This window comes from Dendrobates tinctorius, unplaced genomic scaffold (assembly GCF_039654945.1).
Source record: "Dendrobates tinctorius isolate UK_male_01 unplaced genomic scaffold, ASM3965494v1 ptg000126l, whole genome shotgun sequence".
Classification (NCBI taxonomy): Eukaryota; Metazoa; Chordata; class Amphibia; order Anura; family Dendrobatidae; genus Dendrobates; species Dendrobates tinctorius.
Genome location: NW_027361794.1, coordinates 12,584,234 through 12,606,257, shown reverse-complemented (window position 1 = coordinate 12,606,257; position 22,024 = coordinate 12,584,234). Strand labels below are relative to the sequence as shown.

General features: G+C 44.8%; 1 protein-coding gene across 2 annotated transcripts in view; it reads left to right on the top strand.

The window, feature by feature from the left end:
* Nucleotides 1-866: 866 nt before the first annotated feature.
* Nucleotides 867-22,024, top strand: part of LOC141047298 (uncharacterized) — a 44,887-nt gene continuing 23,729 nt past the window's right edge. For both annotated transcript variants that reach the window (XM_073542353.1, XM_073542352.1), the window contains exon 1: nucleotides 867-986. The gene's annotated coding sequence lies outside the window, so the exon portion shown is untranslated. The remainder of the gene's footprint in view (nucleotides 987-22,024) is intronic.

Here is a 22,024-nt window from a genome sequence, read left to right as displayed (position 1 = left end):
ACACCTCATACACACACAGCTCCGCTCCGTACACCTCATACACACACGGCTCGACTCTGTACACCTCACACACACACAGCTCCGCTCCGTACACCTCGTACACACACGGCTCCACTCTGTACACCTCATACACACACGGCTCCGCTTCCTACACCTCATACACACACGGCTCCACTCTGTACACCTCGTACACACACGGCTCTGCTTCGTACACCTCATACACACACAGCTCTGCTCCGTACACCTCGTACACACACGGCTCCGCTCCGTACACCTCATACACACACAGCTCCGTTCCGTACACCTCGTACACACACGGCTCCGCTCCATACACCTCATACACACACGGCTCCGCTTCGTACACCTCGTACACACACGGCTCCACTCTGTACACCTCGTACACACGCGGCTCTGCTTCGTACACCTCGTACACACACAGCTCTGCTCCGTACACCTCATACACACACGGCTCTGCTCCGTACACCTCATACACACGCGGCTCTGCTCCGTACACCTCATACACACACGGCTCCGCTCCGTACACCTCATACACACGCGGCTCCGCTCCGTACACCTCGTACACACGTGGTTCCGCTCCGTAAACCTCATACACACACAGCTCTGCTCCGTACACACACGGCTCGGCTCCGTACACCTCGTACATGCGCAGCTCCGCTCCGTACACCTCATACACACACGGCTCCGCTCTGTACACCTCGTACACACACGGCTCCGCTCCGTACACCTCGTACACACACGGCCCTGCTACATCCACACTGTAAACCCCTCCTGACCCCACACATAAAGTTCCCCTCATCCAGCACTATGACAACCAGCACAGCAGAGTCCTGCATACACTGAGGCCCTGATCATGTGACCCCTGACTCCTCCCCTCCTGTGACCTCATCACAGGTCCTGTGCGCACACAGCAGCCGTATTCGTGGCAAACGCTCCTGGATCTTCTCCTTTCTGGGCCGATTCCTCCTGTGAGTCCTATTAACCCTTTGTTCCCAGTATTCTCCTTTCTGACAGGACAATATCTGAATTTGGATAGTGTGACAGGAATTTCAGCAATGTGGAAGGAAAAAATGACAATGTTACTTTTTTTCCCTCACAAATGTTACTGTAGCCCCAAGTTTTGCATTTTCATAAGGGTAATAGGAGTGCGCCGATACCCCATAGGTTCAGAAGGGAAGGGACGCCATTTGGAATAGATTGCGGACGTGTCACATGTGAAGAGTCCCTAACAAGCCAACACAGCAGAGACCCCCACAAGTGACCCCATGTTACACACTCCACCTCTTGATTTGTTCATCTTTGACCCAGAATTTTATACCATTGGGCGATGAAGGAAAAATATTTACATTTTACCACAAAAAAATTTGTTTAAACCTCATTTTTACGTTTTTGCAAGGGGAAATAGGTAAAAATGGCACCAAAATGTGTCAATTTCAGATGAATGTGGCAATACCCCATATGTGACTGTACAGTACTTCACACCAACACGGCGAGACTCGGGAGGGAAAGAGCGCTATTTGATTCTTGGAGAACACATTTTCTTAGGATACAGTAGGGAAAATAAGTATTTGATACACTGCCAATTTTACAAGTTTTCTCACCTACAGAGAATGGAGAGGTCTGTAATTTTTACTGTAGGAATACTTCAACTGTGAGAGACAAAATCTAAAAATAAAAATAACAGAAAATCACATTGTATGATTTTTAAATAATTAAATTGAATTTTGTTGCATGAAATAAGTATTTGAAACAATAGAAAAACAGGATTTTTGGCCCACTCCTCCATACAGATCTTCTCCAGGTATTTCAGTTTTCAGGTTGTCGGTGGACAACATTGAGTTTCAGCTCCCTCTAAAGATTTTCTGTTGGGTACCAGTCTGGAGACTGGCTAGGCCACTCCAAGACCTTGAAATTCTTCTTAAGTAGTCACTCCTTAGTTGCCCTGTCTGTGTGTTTCGGATCATTGTTCTGCCTCGACTCATCTTCAACGCTCTTACTGAGGGAAGGAGGTTGTTGGACAAAAACTCTCGATACATGACCCCATCCACCCTTTCTTCAATTCGGTGCAGTCGTGCTGTCCCCTTTGCAGAAAAGCACCCCCAAAGTATGATGCTTACCCTACTATGTTTCATGGTTGGGACGGTGTTCTTGGGGTTATACTCATCCTTCTTGTTCCTCAACACATGACGTATGGAGTTGATACCAAAAAGTTCTCTTTTGGTACCACCCCCGGGTTAGCCCCCACTTAGTGAGAATTTGGGTAAAAAATGATTACATTCATTAGATCTTTGTTAGATCCGGTTTGATCAACCAAAACTAACGTTAGATCACCCCTACAAAATGAGATATTTACGATCTTTTTACCCAAATTCTCACTGGGGGGCTAACCCGGGGGTGGTCTTTTGGTCTCATCTGACCACATGACCTTCTCCCATGCCTCCTCTGGTTCATCCAGATGGTCATTGGTGTCCTTCAATTGGGCCTGGACATAGCCTGCTGGCGTGAACAGGGGAACCTTGAGTGCCATGCAGGATTTTAATCCATGATGCTGTGGTGTTTTACTAATGGTAATGTTTGAGAATGTGGTCCCAGATTTCTTCAAGTCATTGACCAGGTCCTCCCGTGTAGTTCTGGGCTGATTCCTGACCTTTCTCAGAATCATCCTTACCCCATGAAGCGAGATCTTGCATGGAGCCCCAGGCTGAGGGAGATTGGCAGTCATCTTCTATTCCTTTCATTTTTCTAATAATTGTGATAACAGTTGTTACCTTCTCACCAATCTGCTTGTCTATTGTCCTGTAGCTCATCAAAGGCTTGTGCAGGTCTACAATTTTGTCCCTCGTGTCCTTAGACAGCTCTTTGGTCTTGGCCATTGTGGAGAGGTTGGGAGTGTGATTGTGTGGACAGGTATGTTTTATACTGCTAACAAGTTTAAATACGTGCAATAAATACAGGTAATGAGTGCAAAGTAGGAGGCTTCATAAAGAAAAACTAATAGGTCTGTGAGAGACAAAATTCTGGCTGATTGGTAGGTGATCAAATACTTATTTCATGCAGTAAAATGCAATTTAATTATTTAGAAAACATACAATTTGATTTTCTGGTTTAATTTTAGATTCTGTCTCTCACAGTTGCAGGGTACCTATACTAAAAATTCCAGACCTCGCCATTCTTTGTAGGTGGGAAAAGTTGTAGAATCGGCGGTGTGTCACATACTTATTGTCCCCACTGTGGTTTGCACATTCCATATACAGAGCCCCTAAGAGCTGAATGCCCCCCTTAAGTTACCGCATTTTGGAAATTGCACCCCACTGGGAATCTATCTACAAATAAAGGCACAATTTTGACTCCATGGGTGTTTTCCAGAAATAAACAGCAACGGATGTTGCTTAGTAAAAACTGCAAACTGCTATTGTAGTGTCCATACATAATTCCAATTGTAAAACCTCAGGACTTGTATTGGTGGTGGACTTTCGCAAGGGAAAAAATCCACCAGTAGTGGTGAACATTCAGGGAAATTACATTGAGATAGTCGACACCTATAAGTACCTTGGTGTGATCCTCAATAATAAGCTTGACTGGGCCCATCACTTGGATGCAGTGTACAGGAAGGGCCACAGTAGGCTTTATCTGCTCAGAAGGCTGAGAGCCTTCGGAGTTAGAGGGGCACTCCTTGCATCCTTCTTCAACTCTGTTGTGGCATCAGTCATCTTCTTTGGTGTGGTGTGCTGGGGTAGTGGCATATCAACCAGGGACAGGAATAGGCTGGACAAACTGATTAGAAGGGCCAGCTCTGTCCTGGGATGCCCCCTTGATCCAGTTCAGGAAGTAGGCGACAGGAAGATACTGGCCAAGGTGAGCTACATGGTGCAGAATGATTCCCATCCCATGCATGAGACCGTGACAAAGATGTGCAGTACTGGCAGTGACCGGCTACTTCATCCTAAATGTGAGAGGGAGCGCTATCGAAAGTCCTTCCTTCCTGCTGCAGTTAGGCTGTATAACCAGCACTGTCCAAAACGGAGAACGACCCAAACAGTGAACTGATAGATCCAAAGTTGTGATAGTCCGGTTATATCTTTTTTTTTTTTTTTTTTCCCCGTATATGTACCTACCAACTGTCAATGTAATGCCTTTATGCATCTGTATCTGTGCTTGTTCCTGCCTTGCTGCTGTAATGCTCTGAATTTCCCCATGGTGGGACGATTAAAGGATTATCTTATCTTATATGGCCACATGCACCTGCCCCTAGATTATGTAGGCACGCCCAAGAAGGAGTCTAAAAGGAGAGAGGAGGAGTATTTGGGTGATATGCGCCATGGTCGGGACACCCCATTAGCAAGACACATGAACAGTGTACGTTGAGGTGACACCAGAGACGTCTCCTTTTGTGTCATTGAGGTGGTGAAACCCAATGTGAGAGGAGGTGATCACAATAGATGTGTCCTCAAATAGGAAAGTGAGAGGATTTTTAGATTGGATTCACGAGCCCCTAAGGGACTCAATGAGCCGATTTCCTATGCCTGTTTTGTGTGAATACAGCCCCATTCTGGATTACATATTTTGATTTTATCCTCTACCTATTGCTACTCAGTTCCCTGTGAATGGAGGTCACATATTGTTGTAGTTCATTGAGGTATCTGAGCTTCTACATCAGAATCATTTCTTCTCAGTTATATTCCACGTATACTATTTAGTAAGTAACAAGTGTGGTGATCCTTGTGTATCTCTAATTATGGAATGTGGGTCACATTTCACCATTTAGGAATATACTGTGGGCCATCATCCCATATTTTATGTAGTGATAAAATAGATCTGCATGCCTATTGCATGATGGGAATTTAAAAAAACTGAGCGTCACATCCAAGCATAAACTAAATGTGAACAGGTGCTTAACCTAGAGTCACCAACTCGTATACACTCAAGTAAGATAGGGAGCTCACTTTTATTGCATGATGGGAGGATGTGCAATACTTGTTTTTAGTCTCCCATGGCGCTGATGTCAGAGAATGGACTTTTCTATATTGGTGGAATACAATCCAAATTCATTATGGTCTCCGGCGTGGAATGCATGCTTCCGGACATGCGCAGTCGCAGATAAGAGACAATGACCCTAGATGCACTCCAGCGTGGAACACATAACTACGGGGGTGTGCAGTCCTGGGTACGAGTGGCGCGGTGGCAATCAGCTTATCTGGCATTTCAGTATAAAGCATGTCACTTCTGGACATGCACGCTAGAGGATGGACATTATTGGACTTCTAGCGCATGAGAAGTAGCGCAGTACATTAACGTAGACCCCTTTCTGTATAACAATTCACCTCTAGGAATGGGAATGGGTCTCCTAGTCTGGGGAGCGGTTTTGGATGATGTAGGGTATTTAATATGTTAAAAAAGAGAATGGACAACACCTCCAAAAATCATATATTGATCTAATGCTGCTAGGCAAAACTATACATATAACTGAACATGAGGTTGTTAGTTTAACATTCTGATCAGACTGTATGACGCAGACTGCCACCTCATGGCAAACCTCTTAGTGCCTTAAAGGAGCGGCATCGCGATGGAGTCCCCATGACTCCAGAACGCACCGCCCCACCAGCACAAAACCACAGAAAAATAGGCGCCACACAGCACCAACCCCAAAAGGCGCATTGAAACTCACCTTCCTAAAGCTCTACAATGAGAACAAAAATAGACTGGATCCCTTTCTTTCCAGTCTCTGCTAATTCACAGATGATTTTAAATTAGCAGGAGACTGCAAAAAGGGATCTATCCTGTTTTTGCTCTCACTGGAGAACTTCAGGAAGGTGAGTTTCAATGCTCCTTTCATTTGGTGTTGGTGCTGTGGTTTTATGCTGGTGGGGCGGTGCGGTAAGGAGTCATGGGGGCTCAGTCTTGTAGCATGGGCGCTGTGAGGCACCAGGCCTCCCATCCTGCTGGTGCATTGTCGCTGCGACAGTGGTTAGTGCATGATGCTGCTGCTTTAAACCGATATGGGCCCATAGAGAGGTTTGCAGTGATGTGGCAGTGGGCTTCATACAGTCTGATCAGAATATTAAACTAAGAATCTCATGTTTTGTAATATATAGTTTTACCTAGCGGCATTAGATCAACATATGATTTTTTTGGAGGTGTGGTCCATTTTCTTTTTTTGACGTATGATATTTAACCCCTTAATCCCCTTAATCCCATGTGACATACTATCCCATCCATGTGCCCTGGGACTTAATACCCAGGGACGGGATAGTACGTCACAGAGTTCAGCGGCGCCCACGTAGTGAGCGCCGCTGATCGCGGCCGGGTGTCAGCTAATTATCACAGCTGACACCCAGCACAATGTGTCAGGGGCGGTCAGTGACCGCCCCCCGACACGTTAACCCCTTGCACACCGTGATCAAACACGATCGCGGTGTACCGGGGGTTAAAGGGAAGCATTGGCAGGGAGGGGGCTCCCTCCATGCTTCCCTGAGCCCCCCACAGCAGCGCAATGTGCAGCGCTGCTGCGGGGGGCTCTATCCCTGCAGGCCCCCGAAACCAAGATGGCGACGGGGACCTTCGGGGGCATGCAGGCAGCCGGCTTCCTCAGTGCCTGCATAGCACAGGCACGAGGAAGTCTGCAGCAGTGCCTGTGACAGATTGCTGATCTGTCACAGTGATCTGTGATGTGACAGATCAACGATCTGTCACAGGACAGTGATGTCTCACCTGGGACAATGTAATAAAGTTAAAAACAAATAAAAGTGTTAAAATAATTTTTTTAAAAATCGCTAAATAAATTAGAAGAAAAAAAAATATTCCCCCAATAAATTCATTTTTTGGAAATAAAAAAACCAAAAAACAATAAAAGTATAAATATTTGGTATCGCCGCGTCCGTAACGACCTGCCCTATAAAACTGTCCCATTAGTTAACCCCTTTAGCAAACCCCTTAAAAAATAACAATAAAAAACGAAGCAAAAAATATTGATTTATTATCATACCGCCGAACAAAAAGTGCAATAACGCGCGACCAAAAAGATACATATAAATATCCATGGTACCGCTGAAAACGTCATCTTGTCCCGCAGAAAACGAACTGCCATACAGCATCATAAGCAAAAATATAAAAAAGTTCTAGCTCACAGAATAAAGCGATGCAAAAATAATTATTTTTTATATAAAATAGTTTTCATTGCATAAAACCGACAAAACATAAAAAAAGACCTAAATGAGATATCGCTGTAACCGTACTGACCCGAAGAATAAAAGCGCCTTATCAATTTTACCGCACGCGGAACGGTGTAAACGCACCCCCCAAAAGAAATTCATGAAGCGCTGGTTTTTGTTCATTCTGCGTCCCAAAAATCGGAATAAAAAGCGATCAAAAAATGTCACGTGCCCGAAAATGGTACCAATAAAAACGTCAACTCGTCCCGCAAAAAATAAGACCTCACATGACTCGTTGGGTCAAAATACGGAAAAATTATAGCTCTCAATATGTGGTGATGCAAAAACTATTTTTACTATAAAAAGTGTCTTTTAGCGTGTGACAGCTGCCAAACATAAAAACCCACCATAAATAGTAAATCAAACCCCCCGTTATCACTCTCTTAGTTAGGGAAAAATAATAAAATTAAAAGAAAATGTATTTATTTCCATTTTCTCATTAGGGTTAGGGCTAGGGTAAGGGCTAGGGTTAAGGCTAGGGTAAGGGCTAGGGCTAGAGTTAGGGCTGAGATTAGGGTTAGGGGTGTGTTGGGGTTAGGGTTGAAGTTATAATTGGGGGTTTCCACTGTTTGGGCACATCAGGTGCTCTCCAAATGCAACATGGAGTCTGATATCAATTCCAGCCAATTCTGCGTTGAAAAAGTCAAATGGTGCTCCTTCCCTTCCAAGCTCTGCCATGCGCCCAAACAGTGTTTTACCCCCCACATATAGGGTATCAGCCTACTCAGGACAAATTGCAAAACAACTTTTGGGGTCCAATTTCTCCTGTTACCCTTAGAAAAATAAAAAATTGGGGGCAAAAATATCATTTTTGTGGAAAAAAATGATTTTTTTATTTTCACGCCCGAGCGTTATAAACTTCAGTGAAGCACTTGGGGGTTCAAAGTGCTTACCACACATCTAGATAAGTTCCGTGGGGGGTCTAGTTTCCAAAATGGGGTCACTTGTGGGGAGTTTCAATAGTTTAGGTACATCAGGGGCTCTCCAAATGCACATGACACCTGCAGACCATTCCATCAAAGTCTGCATTCCAAAACGTCACTACTTCCCTTCCGAGCCCCGACGTGGGCCCATACAGTAGTTTTCTTCCACATATGGGGTATCGGCGTACTCAGGACAAATTGGACAACAACTTTTGGGGTCCAATTTCTCCTGTTACCCTTGGGAAAATAAAAAAATTGGTGACTAAAAGATCATGTTTGTGGAAAAAATACGATTTTTTATTTTCACGCCCGGGCGTTATAAACTTCTGTGAAGCACTGGAGTGGTCAAAGTGCTCACCACACATCTAGTTCCTTGGGGGGTCTAGTTTCCAAAATGGTGCCATTTGTGGGGGGTTTTCACTGTTTTGGTACATCAGGGGCTTTCCAAACGCGACATGGTGTCCGATCTCAATTCCAGCCAAAAACGTCAAATGGCGCTGCTTCCCTTCCGAGCTCTGCCATGTGCCCAAATAGTGGTTTACCCCCACATGTGGGGTATCAACGTACTCAGGACAAATTGCACAATAACTATTAGGGTCCTGTTACCCTTGGAAAAATAAGAATTGAGGGTGAAAAGATCATTTTTGTGGAAAAAATATGATTTTTTAATTGTACGGCTGTATGTTATAAACTTCTGTGAAGCCCTTGGGGGTTCAAAGTTCTCACCACACATCTAGATAAGTTCCTTGGGGGGGTCTAGTTTCCAAAATGGGGTCACTTGTGGAGGGTTTCCACTGTTTAGGTACATCAGGGGCTCTCCAAACGTGACATGGCGTCCGATCTGAATTCCAGCCAATTTTGCATTGAAAAAGTCAAACGGCGCTCCTTCCCTTCTGAGCTCTACCATGCGCCGAAACAGTGGTTCCCCCCCACATGTCAGGTATCAGCGTACTCAGCACAAATTGCACAATAACTTTTGCAGTCCAATTTCTCCTGTTACCCTTGGTAAAATAAAAAAAATTGAACCTGAAGTTTTTTTTTGTGAAAAAAAGTTAAATGTTCATTTTTTTATAAATATTCAAAAAATTCATGTGACGCACCTAAAGGGTTAATAAACTTCTTGAATGTGGTTTTGAGCACCATTAGGGGTGCAGTTTTTAGAATGGTGTCACTTTTGGGTATTTTCTATCATATAGACCCCTCAAAGTGGCTTCAAATGTGATGTGGTCCGTAACAATAAAATGGTGTTGTAAAAATGAGAAATCGCTGGTCAACTTTTAACCCTTATAACTTCCTAACAAAAAAAAATTTTGGTACCAAAATTGTGCTGATGTAAAGTAAACATGTGGGAAATGCTACTTATCAAGTTTTTTGTGTGCTGTATCTCTGTGATTTAAGGGCATAAAAATTCAAAGTTGGAAAATTGAGAAATTTTCAAAATTTTCGCCAAATTTCCTTTTTTTCACAAATAAACGCAAGTTATTTGAATGAAATTTTACCACTAACATGAAGTACAATATGTCATGAGAAAAGAATGTCAGAATCACCGGGATCCATGGAAGCGTTTCAGAGTTATTACCTCATAAAGGGACAGTGGTCAGAATTGTAAAAATTTGCCCGGTCATGAACGTGCAAACTACCCTTGGGGCTTAAGGGGTTAAACATGGTCACCTGGCTATTGGGCACACTATGCTGAACATCATGAATTAACATGTCTCTATCAAACCTCCTGATGAAGCTGTTGGGGAAACGGATCAAGGCGGATTATTGAAATGTTCTGTGATGGGTACCATCTGGTTCTATTTAATGTAATAGTGTATAAAAAACTTCCTTCCAATGGGGGTGGTCCTTTCTTGTTCTCGGGTGCTCTACCAGAGGCCTTGGAGTTTGATGATTCTGCGCAGAATCTTAGTTGTTCCCAGTATTGTGCTTTTCTGGAGAGAGAGCTCAGATGTTTCTCCTGGGATCTGTGGTAGCCATTCTTCCAACTTGGGGTCACTGCTCCAAGTGCTCCTATCACCACTGGAATCACTGTTGCCTTCACCTTCCACATCTTCTCCAGTTCTCCTTTGAGGCCCTGATATTTCTCCAGCTTCTCATATTCCTTCAACCTGATGTTGCTGTCACTTGGCACTGCCACATCTATTATCATTGCTGTCTTCTGATCCTTGTCTACTATGACAATGTCTGGTTGTTAGCCAACACCTGTTTATCTGTCTGGATCTTGAAGTCCCACAGAATTTTAGCCCTTTCATTCTACACCACTTTTTCTGGGGTCTCCTACCTGGACTTAGGGGGACTTAGCTCATATGCTTTGCATTTGTTCCTGTATACAATTCCTGCTACTTGGCTGTGGCGTTCAGTGTACGCTGTTCCTACTTGCATTTTGCATCCTGCCACTATGTGTTGGACTGTTTCTGAGGTTTCTTTGCATAGTCTGCACCTTGGGTTTTGTCTTATGTGGTAGATTCCTGCTTCTATGGATCTGGTACCTAGTCCTTGCTCTGCTTCATGTTCCTGTTCTTCCTTCCAGATCTGTTGTTGTTGCTGCCTTAGGCTTTCTCTCAGCATCTCATCTTTTGGTGCCATTTTTCTGATGTATTCCTGGATGCTCTTTTTTTTCACCCATGATGGTGGCTTGGATGCTTTCTGTTGGTATACAATCTTTGGGTGTTAGACTTAGGGTGGAGACCTCCATACATTGTGAGGAACTTTCGTGTCTTCACATCTGCAGCTTCTTTCTTTTCTTTTGGCCAGCACACTATGCCAGCAGGGTATCTGATAACTGGCAGGGCATATGTATTGATGGCATGGATTTTATTCTTCCCTTTGAGCTGGCTCTTCAGGACCTGTCTTACCCTTTGACAGTATTTGGATGTTGCTGCTTTCCTTGCCTCATCAGGAAAGGCAAAGTTTCCTTGCCTCATCAGGAAGATAAAGTTTGACCAGCTTAGAGATGCCCTTAATCTGGTTGACTGGGACAATTTCCTCAGAAATAAGAATACAGAAAATAAATGGGAAATGTTTAAGAACATCCTTAATAGGCACTGTAAGTGGTTTATACCTTGTGGGAATAAAAGGACAAGAAATAGGAAAAACCCAATGTGGCTAAACAAAGAAGTAAGAGGGGCAATTAACAGTATAACAGTAAAAAGAAAGCTTTTAAACTACTAAAGCAGGATGGCACCGTTGAAGCTCTAAAAAACTATAAGGAGAAAAATTCTTTTATCTAAAAAAACAATTAAAGCTGCCAAAAAGGAAACAGAGAAGCACTTTGCTAAGGAGAGTAAGGCTGAGTTCACACGCGGCGTTTTTTTCGCGTTTCCGCGGCGGTTTTAACCGCGCGATTTTGCCGCGAAAACGCGAAAAATAAGCATCCCATGCATTCCTATGGGATTCCGCAATGCTGTGCTAATGCTGCGGTGTTTACCGTGGCGGAATCGCTTCGCGGTAAAAACCGCAGCATGCTCATTAATTTGCGGAATCGCGCCGATCCCGCACCCATAGGAATGCATTGTTCTGTTTACTTTCCGCCTGTGGCTGTGCACACCATGCGGAAAGTAAGCAGAACAATTGCGGATGGTACCCACGGTCCGGAGGAGAGGAGACTGTCCTCCGGGCTTTGGGTACCATATCCCTGTAAAAAATAGAATTTCAAAATAAAAAATATTGTTATTCTCACACTCCGACGTCCCGCGCAGTCTTCCCGCTTCTCTCCACGCTCTCGTTCCCAGTAGTCCTTTGCGAAAATGCCCGCGATGGCGTCCGTTCTCGCGGGATCGCGAAGTCTCGCGGTCATTCGCGCGACGTCATCGCGATCCCGCAAGAACGGACGCCATCGTGGGCATTTTCGCAAAGGATTACTGGGAACGGATGCGCGGGACGTCGGAAGGTAAGAATAACACCATTTTTTATTTTTTCTTACATTCTATCTTTTACTACTGATGCTGCATAGGCGGCCTCAGTAGTAAAAAGTTGGTCACACTCGTCAAACACTATGTCTGACGAGTGTGACCAACCTGTCAATCAGTTCTCCAAGCTATGCTACAGATCGCTTGGAAAACGCTAGCATTTTGCAAGCTAAATACGCTTGCAAAATGCTAGTTTTTCCGCGGGAAAATCGCGGGAATTTAAAATGCGATTTTCCTGCGGACTGGAATTCCGGAATTCTCGCGGTAATTTCCGCGAGAGTTCCGGTATGTGTGCACTTAGCCTAAGACTAATCCCAAGCTGTTCTTCAGCTATATCAATAGTAAAAGAATCAAAAGTGAAAGTGTAGGCCCATTAAAAAATTGTGAGGAAAGAATGGTTGTAGATGATGAGGAAAAAGCTAATATATTAAACACCTTCTTCTCCACGGTATTCACGGTGGAAAATGAAATGCTAGGTGAAATGCCGAGAGACAAAGAAAACCCTATATTAAGGGTCACCAATCTAACCCAAGAAGAGGTGCAAAACTGGCTAAATAAGATTAAAATAGATAAATCTCCGGGTCCAGATGGCATACACCGATGAGTACTAAGAGAACTAAGTAATGTAATAGACAAACCATTATTTCTTATATTTAGAGACTCTATAGCAACGGGGTCTGTTCCACAGGACTGGCGCATAGCAAATGTGGTACCAATATTCAAAAAGGGCTCTAAAAGTGAACCTGGAAATTATAGGCCAGTAAGTCTAACCTTTATTGTTGGTATAATATTTGAAGGGTTTCTGAGGGATGTTATTCTGGATTATCTCAATGAGAATAACTGTTTAACGCCATATCAGCATGGGTTTATGAGGAATCGCTCCTGTCAAACCAATCTAATCAGTTTTTATGAAGAGGTAAGCTATAGGCTGGACCAAGGTGAGTCATTGGATGTGGTATATCTTGATTTTTCCAAAGCGTTTGATACCGTGCCACACAAGAGGTTGGTACACAAAATGAGAATGCTGGGTCTGGGGGAAAATGTGTGTAAATGGGTAAGTAACTGGCTTAGTGATAGAAAGCAGAGGGTGGTTATAAATGGTATATTCTTTAACTGGGTCGCTGTGACCAGTGGGGTACAGCAGGGGTCGGTGTTGGGACCTATTCTCTTCAACATATTTATTAGCGATCTTGTAGAAGGTTGGCACAGTAAAATATCGATATTTGCAGATAATGCAAAACTATGTAAATCAGTCAATACAAGAGAAGATAGTATTCTGCTACAGATGGATCTGGATAAGTTGGGAACTTGGGCCGAAAGGTGGCAGATGCAGTTTAACAATGATGAATGTAAGGTTATACACATGGGAAGAAGGAATCAATATCACCATTACACACTGAACGGTTAACCACTGGGTGAATCTGACATGGAGAAGGACTTGGGGATCCTAGTTAATGATAAACTTACCTGGAGCAGCCAGTGCCAGGCAGCAGCTGCCAAGGCAAACAGGATCATGGAGTGCATTAAAAGAGGTGTGGATACACATGATGAGAGCATTATACTGCCTCTGTACAAATCCCTGGTTAGACCGCACATGGAGTACTGTGTACAGTTTTGGGCACCGGTGCTCAGGAAGGATATAATGGAACTAGAGCGGGTACAAAGGAGGGCAACAAAATTAATAAAGGGGATGGGGGAACTACAATACCCAGAGAGATTAGCAAAATTAGGATTATTTAGTCTAGAAAAAAGACGACTGAGTGGCGATCTAATAACCATGTATAAGTATATAAGGGGACAATACAAATATCTCTCCGAGGATCTGTTTATACCAAGGAAGGTGACGGTCACAAGGGGGCATTCTCTGCGTCTGGAGGAGAAGGTTTTTCCACCAACATAGAAGAGGATTCTTTACTGTTAGGGCAGTGAGAATCTGGAATTCCCTGCCTGAGGAGATGGTGATGGCGAACTCAGTCGAAGGGTTCAAGATAGGCCTGGATGTCTTCCTGGAGCGTAGCAATATTGTATCTTACAGTTATTGTTAGGTTCTTTAGAAGGACGTAGATCTGGAGATTTATTCTGACAGAATTTTATAGGCTGAACTGGATGGATTAATGTATTTTTTCGGCCTTACTATGTTACTATGTTATCATGGTTACCGTATCCCTGTGGGATGCCGAGGTACTTGTCGCATGTCTGTACATCTGCTATATGCCCTGCTGGTAATTCCACTTCATCAGTCTTGACTACCTTGCCTCTCTTTATTACCAACCGGCCACACATCTCCAGTACAAAGGACATCCCGATGTCTTCACTGTATATCCTTGTCAGGTGGATCAGTGAATCGATGTCTCATTCGTTTTTCGCATACAGCTTGATGTCATCCATGTAGAGGAGGTGGCTGATGGTGCTTCCACTCTTGAACTTGTATCCATAGCCAGACTCTGTAATTATCTGACTGAGAGGGTTCAAGCCTATGCAGAACAGCAATAAGGACAGTGCATCACCTTGGTATATGCTGCATTTGATGGTCACTTATGGTAGTTGTCTTGAGTTGACTTCCAATGTTGTTCTCCATAGCTCTATTGAGTTTCTGACTAATGTTCTTAATTTCCTGTTGACATTGTAGAGAGCCAAGCATTTACAGATCCATGTGTGTGGCATTGAGTCATAGGCTTTCCTGTAGTCAATCCAGGCTGTGCTGAGATTGGTCTGTCTGGATCTTGAGTCTCGAGCAACTGCTCTACCTACTAGGAGCTGGTACTTGGAGCCTCTCATGTCGGTCCCGATGCCTTTCTGAGCTGTATTCATGTACTGGCTCATATGGTTCTGTAGCTTGGTGGCTATGATGCCTGACAGGAGTTTCCATGATATTGTAAGGCAGGATATTGGGTGGTAGTTGGATGGAACTGTTCCTTTATGATGATCCTTCATGATCAGCACTGCTTCTAGCAGTTGGTTCATCTGCTTTGCCATGCGTTCATGTACCGCTCAGTAGCGTAGCTACCAGGGGGGCAGAGGGTGCGGTCGCCCCGGGCCCACCGCTCACAGGGGCCCACCCAGAGCTATGCTACCCGTAACTATATCGGCATGCTGTGCACGCTGATATAGTTAAGCTCTGCGGTAGAGCAGGGAGACAATCTCCCTGCACTACCGCGGTCTGTTCTGTAGAGGGGCATGTTAGGACGCTGGGTGCCGGCACTGTACCTTTATGCTGCCTCCAGTGGACACGCTCACATTGCAGGCTGTGTGATGTCTGCAGAAGAGGAAGAGAGGCTAGGACGCTGCTTCTTCCCTGCTCAGCAGTAAGTAACAGGTGGCTGTATCGGGCGAGGTGTCTGCACTGTGCAGTGAGGAGGAGGCAGGACACTGCTCCCCTCCTGATAACAGCTGGCCGGATTCTTGTAGCCATTTTTTGCTATTTGAGCCAGTTGATTTATGGCGGCTGCTTGAACTTTTAAACAGATCGGTGTCTGTCAGTGCAAATTGCCCAAGCATCACCCGATCTGTAAAGGACTTGAAAGCAGCCACCATAAATCTCATCATGTCTCAAAAAGAGCGACAGACAAGACTGGTCAGTACCTGTCCCCGGCTGCAGGACACCACAGATGAGGCTATGCCTCTTCCCCTCTTCATAAATATATATGTATATCTTGTAATGTGGTCCTGTAGCCGGGGTCAGGGTGCTATCAGTCCAGTGTCTGTGTCATCTCATGTCATGAAATCCAAGGTGACAAACATGAAAATCCCATTATAAAGCCATTTGTTAAAAAAAAAAAAATCCCCACAAAGTTGAGGGTAAATATATATGATAAAGAGCCAAACAGAAGAAAATAGGAGCAGCCAGTAGGTGTGTATAGACAATCACATATGGATACATATGTATACTCAGTCTGCACAATATGGCCCCCAAAGGAGGAGAAGGGGAAAAAAAATAGAAGACTTACAAGAGGGCACACTTTCTTCCGTATGTGTAATATTTCAACCTCCCCCTCTTTCTTTTGCTTCCCTCTTTCTTTCCGATCCTCTCTTTAGGGTCTTGTCCAGACAAGAGTATTCCTTTTAGGGTTACCTGGATACATTCAGGGACCTATATCCATATGATGGACTCTGTACACACTTACTGGCTGTTTTTATTTTCTGCACGTTGCAGCACACAGAAAGGGACGGACAGAGACCAGAATCCAAGGAGTGGGAGATAAAGTGGGCGCCATTACACAACATGGGAGATAATTTGGGGTCCATTATACAACCTGGGAGCTAATCCAGGGGCCATTATACAGCCTGGGAAGTAATGCAGGGGCCATTATACAGTCTGGCAGCTAATACAGGGCCTATTATACAGCCTGGGAAGTAATGCAGGGGCCATTATACAGCCTGGGAGCTAATGCGGGGGCCATTATACAGCGTGGGAGCTATTCCAGGGGCAGTTTGAAGGCTACTGTGGAGGCCATCATACAGTGTTGGTGCTACTGTGGTGGGGCTGTCAAACCGTGGAGTCACAAAGGAGGCATTATTACAATGTAAGAGGCACAGAGATGGCGTTATTATGTGGGGAAGTATGAGGAACATTGCTTTTGTGCCACACAACAGGTGCAGTAATAGGGACACATACGGCAGTGGCTCAGTATTGGGGTATCATCAGGATGGGGAGTTTGTGCAGGTTGGGAATAGATTGGGACAATGCTGGAAAAGTGAGAATTCAAATATGTCTTTGTTGTATTCTCTGTAGCGGAGTCCTGGCTGGAGGAGTTGTCGTGTCGGTCTAGGCCAGATGGAAAAGTGAACGATTCCATCAGAAAGAACGTCAGCGGTAAGTCATTATCTGTAACTGTGCTGTGATCTCTATATGTTCTGTAGCACTGGTAACTACCACTATATAGTCACCATATGGAGGTAGTGTTGGTCTTTGTGTACTGAATTATTTTCAGTTACAGCAGGATCATCTGCTGAGGTTCCCCTATACCCATGATTAAAGGGAATCTGTCACCCCATTTTTGGCCTATAAGCTGCGGCCACAGCCATCAGGGGCTTATCTACAGTATTCTGTAATGCTGTAGATAAGCTCCCGATGTAACCTGAAAGATAAGAAAAAAGAGTTAGATTATACTGACCTAGGAATCCGGTCCGGTCCGATGGGTGTCGCGGTCCGGTCCGGCGCCGCCCATCTTCTAGCGATGACATCCTCTTACTTCTGCTGCGGCTCCTGCGCAGGCGTACTTTCTCTGCCCTGTTGAGGGCAGAGTAAAGTACTGCAGTGCGCAGGTGCCGGACCTCTCTGATCTTTCCAGGCACCTGCGCACTGCAGTACTTTAATCTGCCCTCAACAAGGCAGAGAAAGTACGCCTGTGCAGGAGCCGCAGCAGAAGTAAGGAGGAGGACGTCATCTCTAGAAGGTGGGAGGCTCCAGACCGGACCACGACACACACTGCACTCGCCCCCGGTACAGAATGCTGTAGATAAGCCCCTGATGGCTGTGGCTGCAGCTTATAGGCCGAAAATGAGGTGACAGATTCCCTTTAAAGTGTTCCACCATAGTTCTAATCAAGGGTTAGGTGCCTACTCAGATGTTTCGCCCCCCCCTGAGCTGAACCCCTAGCTACGCCTCTGGTGCCGCTGTTAACTTCTTTAGCCAGTAGGTGTGGATCATGTCTTGGCCAGGTGCTGTCCAGCTGTGAATGTTGGATGTTTGCTTTTGTAATGGTGACTTGTTCTTATGCTAAGTGGTTGCTGTGTTGCATTCTGAGATCTTGCAGCCACATTGCACTGGTGTTGTGTGTTTTTTCCTTCTCCTTTTTTCCTTTTTTTTTTCATATGTCCCTCCAGTATTGTTCAGTCTCTGCTATTGGTGGAGTTGCTGCCTTTGTACTGTAACTCTAGGAGTACACCTTGGATGGTTCTTTGAAGAACAGGGCATTTATCCTCTTGGCTTCAGCTTCTGTAGTGTATCTCCCCAGTCTTGCAGCCATTGTTTAGCAGTCTCTAGGGCTTCAGTTGGTGTCAGGCCTTTGTACTTGTCCAACTTTTTCTTATTCTTGATCTTTACACCCTTCTGTATTTCCGTTAGTTAGCTGACTTCCCTTCGTGTCACGTTGATATTTGTCTCTTAGTCTTCTTTTCCAGTTTTCTGTTGTTCTTGCTGGTTGTATAGCCAAGCATTTCCATGATTGCTGAGGCAGTAGCATAGATCGGTTTATCAGTTTGAGTTATGGTGGTAGGTAGCTAGTGCTCTATTCAGGGGCGGACACTGACAGCTTGGGGCCCTGCGCAAGAAATGTGTCTGGGCCCCCTCCTTTTATGGCGGCAAAGCTAAGTGTGTGTGTGTATGTATGTGTATATATATATATATATATATATATATATATATATATATATATATATATATATATATATATAGTACAGACCAAAAGTTTGGACACAACTCATTCAAAGAGTTTTCTTTATTTTCATGACTATTAAAATTGTAGATTCACTCTGAAGGCATCAAAACTATGAATTAACACATGTGGAATTATGTAATTAACAAAAAAGAGTGAAACAACTGAAAATGTCTTATATTCTAGGTTCTTCAAAGTAGCCACCTTTTGCTTTGATTACTGCTTTGCACACTCTTGGCATTCTCTTGATGAGCTTCAAGAGGTAGTCACCGAAAATGGTTTTCACTTCACAGGTGTGCCCTGTCAGATTTAATAAGTGGCATTTCTTGCCTTATAAATGGGATTGGGACCATTAGTTGTGTTGTGCAGAAGTCTGGTGGATACACAGCTGATAGTCCTACTGAATAGACTGTTAGCTGCTTTTTTATTGCCATAATACAAATTCTAAGTAAAGAAAAACAAGGGCCATCATTACTTTAAGAAATGAAGGTCAGTCAGTCTGAAAAATTGGGAAAACTTTGAAAGTGTCCCCAAGTGTAGTGGCAAAAACCATCAAGCGCTACTAAGAAACTGGCTCATATTAGGACCGCCCCAGGAAGACCAAGAGTCACCTCTGCTGCAGAGGAGAAGTTCATCCGAGTCACCAGCCTCAGAAATCGCAGGATAATAGCAGCTCAGATTAGAGACCAGGTCAATGTCACACAGAGTTCTAGCAGCAGACACATCTCTACAACTGTTAAGAGGAGACTTTGTGCAGCAGGCCTTCATGGTGAAATAGCTGCTAGGAAACCACTGCTAAGGACAGGCAACAAGCAGAAGAGACTTGTTTGGGCTAAATAACACAAGGAATGGACATTAGACCAGTGGAAATCAGTGCTTTGGTCTGATGAGTCCAAATTTGAGATCTTTGGTTCCAACCACCATGTCTTTGTGTGACGCAGAAAAGGTGAACGGATGGACTCTACATGCCTGGTTCCCACCGTGAAGCATGGAGGAGGAGGTGTGATGGTGTGGGGGGCTTTGCTGGTGACACTGTTGGGGATTTATTCAAAATTGAAGGCATTCTGAACCAGCATGGCTACCACAGCATCTTGCAGCGGCATGCTATTCCATCCGGTTTGCGTTTAGTTGGACCATCATTTATTTTTCAACAGGACAATGACCCAAAACACACATCCAGGCTGTGTAAGGGCTATTTGACCAAGAGGGAGAGTGATGGGGTGCTACGCCAGATGACCTGGCCTCCACAGTCACCAGACCTGATTTCGAGATGGTTTGGGGTGAGCTGGACCGCAGAGTGAAGGCAAAAGGGCCAACAAGTGCTAAGCATCTCTGGGAACTCCTTCAAGACTGCTGGAAGACCATTTCCGGTGACTACCTCTTGAACGTCATCAAGAGAATGCCAAGAGTGTGCAAAGCAGTAATCAAAGCAAAGGGTGGCTACTTTGAAGAACCAAGAATATAAGACATATATTTTCTGTTGTTTCACACTTTTTTGTTAATTATAGAATTCCACATGTGTAAATTCATAGTTTTGATGCCATCAGAGTGAATCTACAATTTTCATAGTCCTGAAAATAAAGAAAACTCTTTTAATGAGAAGGTGTGTCCAAACTTTTGGTCTGTACTGGATATATACCGTATATATTATAGCCACACACACATACGTGTGTATATATATATTACACTGGCTATGAACAGGTTCTACGCCTGGGTGGCGAGCATTTTTATTGGTATATCGTCTCCCATCCTGGTATGTGCTGCCCCCCTCCTATCCTGGTATGCATGGCACCCCTCAACCCTATCCTGGTATGTATGGTACTCCTCATCCCTATCCTGCTATTCCTGCTATGCATGGCCCCGTCATCCCTATAATGGTATGCATGGCCCTCTCATCCCTATTCTGGTATGTATGGTACCCTCACCCCCCAATCCTGGTATGCATGGCACCCCATTCCTCATCCTGGTATACATGGTCCCCTCACCCCTCAATCCTGGTATGCATAGTACCCCCTCATCGCTATCCTGGTATGCATGGTACCCTCTCATCCCTATGCTGGTATGTATGGTCCCCTCATCCCCCAATCCTGGTATGCATGGTACCGCCTCATCGCGATCCTGGTACGCATGGTACCCTCTCATCCCTATGCTGGTATGTATGGTCCCCTCATCCCCCAATCCTGGTATGCATTGGACCTCCTCATCCATATCCTGGTATTCATGGTTCCCTCACCCCCCAATCCTGGTATGCATGGTACCCCCTTATCCCTATCCTGGTATGCATGGTCCCCTCACGCCCCAATCCTGGTATGCATGGTCTCCTCACCCCCCAATCCTGGTATGCATGGTCCTCTCATCCCCCAATCCTGGTATGCGTGGTACCCTCACCCCCCAATCCTGAAATGCATGGTCGCCTCACCTCCCAATCCTGGTATGGACCCCTCACCCCCCAACCCTGGTATGCATGGTCACCTCACCCCCCAATCATGGTATGCATGGTCCCCTCACCCCCCAATCCTGGTATGCATGATCCCCTCATCCCCCAATCCTGGTTTGCATGGTCCCCCCTCATCCCTACCACAGGATGTATGGTCCCCTCATCCCCAATCCTTGTATACATGGCACCCCTTACCTACCAATTCTGGTATGCATGATCCCCCTCATCCCCAATCCTGGTATGCATGGTACCCTTCATCCCCAATTCTGGTATGCATGGTATCCCTCACCCCCCTATCCTGGTATGCATGGTACCCCTCATCTCCCAATCCTGGTATGCATGGCTCCATCATTCCTATAATGGTATGCATGGCCCTCTCATCCCTATTCTGGTATGTATGGTCAAGCGATCAAAAAATGTCAACTTGTCCCGCAAAAAATAAGACCTCACATGACTCTGTGGGTCAAAATATGAAAAATTGTAGCTCTCAAAATGTGCTGATGCAAAAACTATTTTTACAATAAAAAGCGTCTTTTAGCGTGTGACAGCTGTCAAACATAAAACCCGCCATAAATAGTAAATCAAACCCCCCTTTATCGCCCCCTTAGTCAGGGAAAAATGATAAAATAAAAAAAAATGTGTTTATTTCCATTTTCCCGTTAGGGCTAGGGTTAGGGCTGAGATTAGGATTAGGGGTGGGTTGGGGTTAGGGTTGGAGTTTGAATTGGGGGGTTTCCACTGTTTAGGCACATCAGGGGCTTTCCAAACGCAACATGGCGTCTGATTTAAATTCCAGCCAATTCTGAGTTGAAAAAGTCTAACGGTGCAGCTCTGCCATGCACCCAAACAGTGTTTTACCCCCACATATGGGGTATCAGCCTACTCGGGACAAATTGCACAACAACTTTTGGGGTCCAATTTCTCCAGTTACCCTTGGGAAAATAAAAAAAATTGGGGACTAAAAGATCAAGTTTGTAGAAAAAATATGATTTTTTTATTTTCACACCCTGGGCGTTAAAAAACTTCTGTGAAGCACTTGGGGATTCATAGTGCTCACCACACATCTAGATAAGTTCCTTAGGGGGTCTAGTTTCCAAAATGGGGTCATTTGTGGGGGGGTTTCCACTGTTTAGGCACATCATGAGCTCTC